This window comes from Amblyraja radiata, chromosome 5 (genome assembly GCF_010909765.2).
Source record: "Amblyraja radiata isolate CabotCenter1 chromosome 5, sAmbRad1.1.pri, whole genome shotgun sequence".
Lineage (NCBI taxonomy): Eukaryota > Metazoa > Chordata > Chondrichthyes > Rajiformes > Rajidae > Amblyraja > Amblyraja radiata.
In genome coordinates, this window is record NC_045960.1 from 103,472,087 (window position 1) to 103,478,086 (window position 6,000).

At 47.5% G+C, this 6,000-nt stretch overlaps 1 protein-coding gene across 1 annotated transcript in view; it reads right to left on the reverse strand.

The window, feature by feature from the left end:
• Nucleotides 1-5,755, reverse strand: part of ascc3 (activating signal cointegrator 1 complex subunit 3) — a 363,313-nt gene extending 357,558 nt beyond the window's left edge. The window contains exon 1 of the mRNA XM_033021915.1: nucleotides 5,655-5,755. The gene's annotated coding sequence lies outside the window, so the exon portion shown is untranslated. The remainder of the gene's footprint in view (nucleotides 1-5,654) is intronic.
• Nucleotides 5,756-6,000: the final 245 nt, after the last annotated feature.

The window sequence follows — 6,000 nt, forward strand, 5'->3', positions numbered from 1 at the left end:
TGCCGTATGTGTTATGATGCAGAACACAACAATCTCAAATCTCAGGGGGAAACAAACTGAAGAGCTCAAAGTCAGGATTGAAATTTGTAATGTCACTTGCAACCCCATGAAAACACCAAGACCTTTATTCCTTTGAAACACGTTCAAACCAGTTTAGAAAAACACAAAATGCTGGATTAACTCAGTGGGACAGGCAGCATCTCTGGAGAGAAGGAATGGGTGACTTTTTGGGTTGAGACTCTTCTTCGGTTTATAAAAGTTTACACGTGTACACATATACGGTGTACACGGTCACCCCCAGAAACTGCTGTCAGGTACGAACACAGGATTTCCTGCGAAGGCGCCGATTGTTTTGCACTGAGCAAAATGCTCTGACTCGTCTTGTGTGCACTAAAGAACAAAGTTTTAGGCAGTATTCGAGGGGGGGGGGGAGGGGAGAGATCTGCACTATTATTGTTTTTTTTACGTGTATGTATGTGTGACTTTATACATGTATATGTGTATATGTATATACACACACACAAAGGCAGCCAACCTCATCAGAGACCGACACCACCCTGGCCACACTCATTTCACCTCTGCTATCTGGAAGAAGATGTAGGAGCCTGAAAACTGTAATGTCCAGGTTCAGGAACAGCTTCTTCCCCACAGCCATCAGGTTATTAAACATGTGTAGGAAAACAATACAACCTCCAAATAATCTCTGAAATACTTAGACTTGGGGGCATAGGTTTTGTTTTTTTGCACTATTTGGAAAGTGGTGAAATCATTCGACAAAGTCAGCATGGATTTACGAAAGGTAAATCATGTCTGACGAATCTTATAGAATTTTTCGAGGATGTAACTAGTAGAGTGGATAAGGGAGAACCAGTGGATGTGTTATATCTGGACTTTCAGAAGGCTTTCGACAAGGTCCCACATAAGAGATTAGTATACAAACTTAAAGCACACAGTATTGGGGGTTCAGTATTGATGTGGATAGAGAACTGGCTGGCAAACAGGAAGCAAAGAGTAGGAGTAAACGGGTCCTTTTCAGAATGGCAGGCAGTGACTAGTGGGGTACCGCAAAGTTCAGTGCTGGGACCCCAGCTATTTACAATATATATTAATGATTTGGACGAGGGAATTGAATGCAACATCTCCAAGTTTGCGGATGACACGAAGCTGGGGGGCAGTGTTAGCTGTGAGGAGGATGCTAGGAGGCTGCAAGGTGACTTGGATAGGCTGGGTGAGTGGGCAAATGCATGGCAGATGCAGTATAATGTGGATAAATGTGAGGTTATCCACTTTGGTGGCAAAAACAGGAAAGTAGACTATTATCTAAATGGTGGCCGATTAGGAAAAGGGGAGATGCAACGAGACCTGGGTGTCATGGTACACCAGTCATTGAAAGTAGGCATGCAGGTGCAGCAGGCAGTGAAGAAAGCGAATGGTATGTTAGAATTCATAGCAAAAGGATTTGAGTATAGGAGCAGGGAGGTTCTACTGCAGATGTACAGGGTCTTGGTGAGACCACACCTGGCGTATTGCGTACAGTTTGGTCTCCAAATCAGAGGAAAGACATTCTTGCCATAGAGGGAGTACAGAGAATGTTCACCAGACTGATTCCTGGGATGTCAGGCCTTTCATATGAAGAAAGACTGGATAGACTCAGCTTGTACTCGCTAGAATTTAGAAGTTGAGGGGGGATCTTATAGAAACTTACAAAATTCTTAAGGGGTTGGAGAGGCTAGATGCAGGAAGATTGTTCTCGATGTTGGTGAAGTCCAGGACAAGGGGTCACAGTTTAAGGATGAAGGGGAAATCCTTTAGGACCGAGATGAGAAAAAAATAATTGACACAGAGAGTAGTAAATCTCTGGAACTCTCTGCCACAGAGGGTAGTTGAGGCCAGTTCATTGGCTATATTTAAGAGGGAGTTAGATGTGGCCCTTGTGGTTAAAGGGATCAGGGGGTACGGAGAGAAGGCAGGTACAGGATACTGAGTTGGATGATCAGCCATGACCATATTGAATGGCAGCGCAGGTTCGAAGGGCCGAATGGCCTACTCCTGCACCTATTTTCTATGTTTCTATGTTACTATTACATATTATTTATAGAAACATAGAAAATAGGTGCAGGAGAAGGCCATTTGGCCTTTCGAGCCAGCACCGCCATTCATTGTGATCATGGCTGATCGTCCCCAATCAATAACCCATGCCTGCCTTCTACCCATATCCCTTAATTCACGTGTACACATATACGGTGTACACGGTCACCCCCAGAAACTGCTGTCAAGTACGAACACAGGATTTCCTGCGAAGGCGCCGATTGTTTTGCACTGAGCAAAATGCTCTGACTCGTCTTGTGTGCACTAAAGAACAAAGTTTTAGGCAGTATTCGAGGGGGGGGGGGGGGGGCCCCTTCGAACCTGCGCCGCCATTCAATATGGTCATGGCTGATCATCCAAATCAGTATCCTGTACCTGCCTTCTCTCCACTTGATTCCACTAGCCCCTAGAGCTCTATCTAACTCTCTTTTAAATCCATCCAGTGATTTGGCCTCCACTGCCCTCTGTGGCAGGGAATTCTACAAATTCACAACTCTCTGGGTGAAAAAGTTTTTTCTCACTTCATTCTTAAATGGCCTCCCCTTTATTCTAAGACTGTGGCCCCTGGTTCTTGACTCGCCCAACATTGGGAACATTTTTCCTGCATCTAGCTTGTCCAGTGCTTTTATAATTTTATATGTTTCTATAAGATACCCCCTCATCCTTCTCAATTCCAGTGAATACAAGCCTAGTCTTTTCAATCTTTCCTCATATGACAGTCCCGCCATCCCAGGGATCAATCTCGTGCTGCACTGCCTCAATCACAAGGATGTTCTTCCTCAAATTAGGAGACCAAAACTGTACACAATACTACAGATGTGGTCTTACTTGAGCCCTATGCAACTGCAGAAGAACCTCCTTACTCCTATACTGAAATCCTCTTGTTATGAAGGCCAACATTCCATTAGTTTTCTTCACTGCCTGCTGTACCTGCACGTCAACTTTCAGTGACACCTCCACCTTACCTAACCTAACCCCATTGAGATAATAATCTGCCCCCTTGTTTTTGGCGCCAAAGTGGATAATCTCACATTTATCTATATTATACTGCATCTGCCACACATCTGCCCACTCATTCAGCCTGTCCAGGTCACCCTGCAATCTCCTAACATCCTCTTCACAGTTCACACTGACGCCCAGCTTTGTGTCATCCACAAACTTGCTAATGTTGCTCCTAATTCCCTCTTCCCAATCATTAATATATATGGTTAACAGTTGCGGCCCCAAAACCGATCCTTGCGGCACTCCACTCGCCACTGCCTGCCATTCTGAAAAGGACCCATTCACTCCTAATCTTTGCTTCCTGTCTGTCAACCAATTTTCTATCCATGTCAACACCCTACCCCCAATACCATGTACTCTAATTTTAGTCACCAGTCTCCCGTGTGGGACCTTATCAAAGACTTTCTGAAAGTCTGGATATACTACACCCACTGGCTCTCCTTCATCCATTTTACAAGATAAAAGATACATTTATTTATCACATGTACCAATTGGTACAGTGAAATGTGGGGTCACCATACAGCCATACGAATAAAAAAAGAACACAACACACAATAGACTCCAACATAAACATCCCCACACAGCAGAATCAAAGTTTCCCACTGTGAGGGAAGGCACAAAAGTTCAGTCATCTTCCTCTGATGTTCTTTGATTTCCGCAGTCGCCGGTACGGGTGGCCCGATGCTCAGGCCCGTTCGCCGGGATGATGGAACTCCGACGTCGGAACGGGAGAACAACCTCGGCGACTTGGAGTTCCGAATCGGCCACTTCCTACCAGAGTCCGCAGCTCCCGAAGTCCACAGGCCACGCTGGGCAGAAATTCATGCTGACGGCCCTCGGCAAAGGGATCCCAGGACTCTGCGATGTTCAAGTCAGCGCCGCCCGCGCTGGGAGCTCTACGAACCACAGCTCCGCGATGTTGAAACAGCAGGCCCAACACTCCAGAGTTTCAAACGGCGATCCAGGTAAGGTATCGCCCCACTCCGCAGTGAATCCAGCTGCTGAAGCTCTGGTCCGGTCCCCGGTCTCCGGCAGGAGAGGCCGCGCCAATCCAGTTGGTAGGCCACGAGGGGGGGGGGGGGGGAGAGGGGACACACGAAGACGCGACTCGGAGAATAGTCACATCTTTGCCAGGAAATTATTGGGAAACTGTTTCCCCCTTACCCTCCCCCCTCCCCCACATACAAAAACCAAAGAAACCTCCACAACATACTGTTAAGACTAAAATAAAAAGATAGAAAAAACAGACTGTTGGCAGAGGCAGCCATCAATGCGGCACCCCTAGTGGTTGTCACATCCTCAAAAAATTCCAGAAATTTAGTCAAGCATGATTTCCCTTTCATAAATCCACGTTGACTTGGACTAATCCTTTTACTATCCCAATGCCCCATTATTACCTCTTTAATAGTTGACTCCAGCATCTTTCCCACCACCGAAGTCAGGCTAACTGGTCTGTAATTTGCTTGTGTGTGTATGTGAGTATATTTATATATTTGCGCATATGTATGTGTAGGACATATACATTATGTGTGGGAAGGAACTGCAGATGCATGTTTAAACCAAACATAGACACAAAATGCTGGGGAAACTCAGCGGGATGGACAGCATCTCTAGGGAGAAGGAATGGGTGATGTTTCGGTTCAAGGCCCTTCTCCAGACACATATATATATATATTATATATATATATACATATGTATAGGTATGCATATGTGTATATGAATATACAAACGTTTTCTCATTTACATAGAAAAATAGGTGCAGGAGTAGGCCATTCTGCCCTTCAAGCCAGCACAGCCATTCAATCGGATCCTGGCGGTTCATCTAATATCAGTACCCCGTTTCTGCTTTTTCCTCATATCAGATTCAATTTTAATTGTCAGTGTACAGTACAGAGACAACGAAATGCATTATCCCTTGATTCCTTTAGCCCCAAGAGCTAAATCGAACACTCTCTTGACAACTTCCAGCGAATTGGCCTCGTTATATTGTTTACAGTGTACTACGTTTACATATTCTGTTATGCTGCAGCAGCAAGTCAGAATTTCATTGTTCTGTCTGGGACACATGACAATATAACACACACTCATGACTCTTGAATGGCCACGTTCATGCAACCAGTGATCCAGGGATTGTGGCCACGGGACATGCGCACTGGGCGCCACGGCGCAATGGCTGCCGGGACTTGTAGTCCATCACCCGGCACTTCAAACTCAGCGGCGTCTGCAGAAAGGTCTCGATCCCTGAAATGTCACCCATTCCCTTCTCTCCAGAGACGCTGCATGTCCCGCTGAGTTACTCCAGCATTTTAAATCCATCTTCGGTTTGAACCAGTACCTGCAGTGCCTTCCTACACACTCAGTTTCCATTTAGGCCACATACACACTAAACACTGTAACTCCTCCAGTCCTTGACAGAGCTTAGTCTCTCCCTCCCCCTCCCCTGCCCGACACCGGGGTAAGCAGCCAAACCGGCGACTCCGGACCAGTCCGGGTGGGGGGATGTGTTTAGACCGGCAAACCTTCCGTTTCCCGTCACCCACCCACTTACTTAATCACCTACCTACCTGCCGCTCTGTGTGACTCCAGCGAACAAACACACACACACCGGCCGCCGGCTCGTCGCTGCCGTCAACTGCGTGGCGCGGCCCGTTGCTCGGCGTGCGCGAGCTCGCCCGGTGGGCGTGAACGGACCGAGGGGAGGGCGGGGCTACAGCAGGGGGGGGGAGGGGGCGGAGCTCCAGCGAATAGGATGGGGGCAGCTCTGCTCTATGATCCTTGGTGGGAACCGGGCCGATGTAGGGGGGCGGGACTACAGCAGGTGGGGGGGGAGGGGGCGGAGCTCCAGCGAAGGGGAATAGGATGAGGGCGTGGCCTGAGGGGGCAGCTCTGCGCTATGATCCTTGGTGGGAA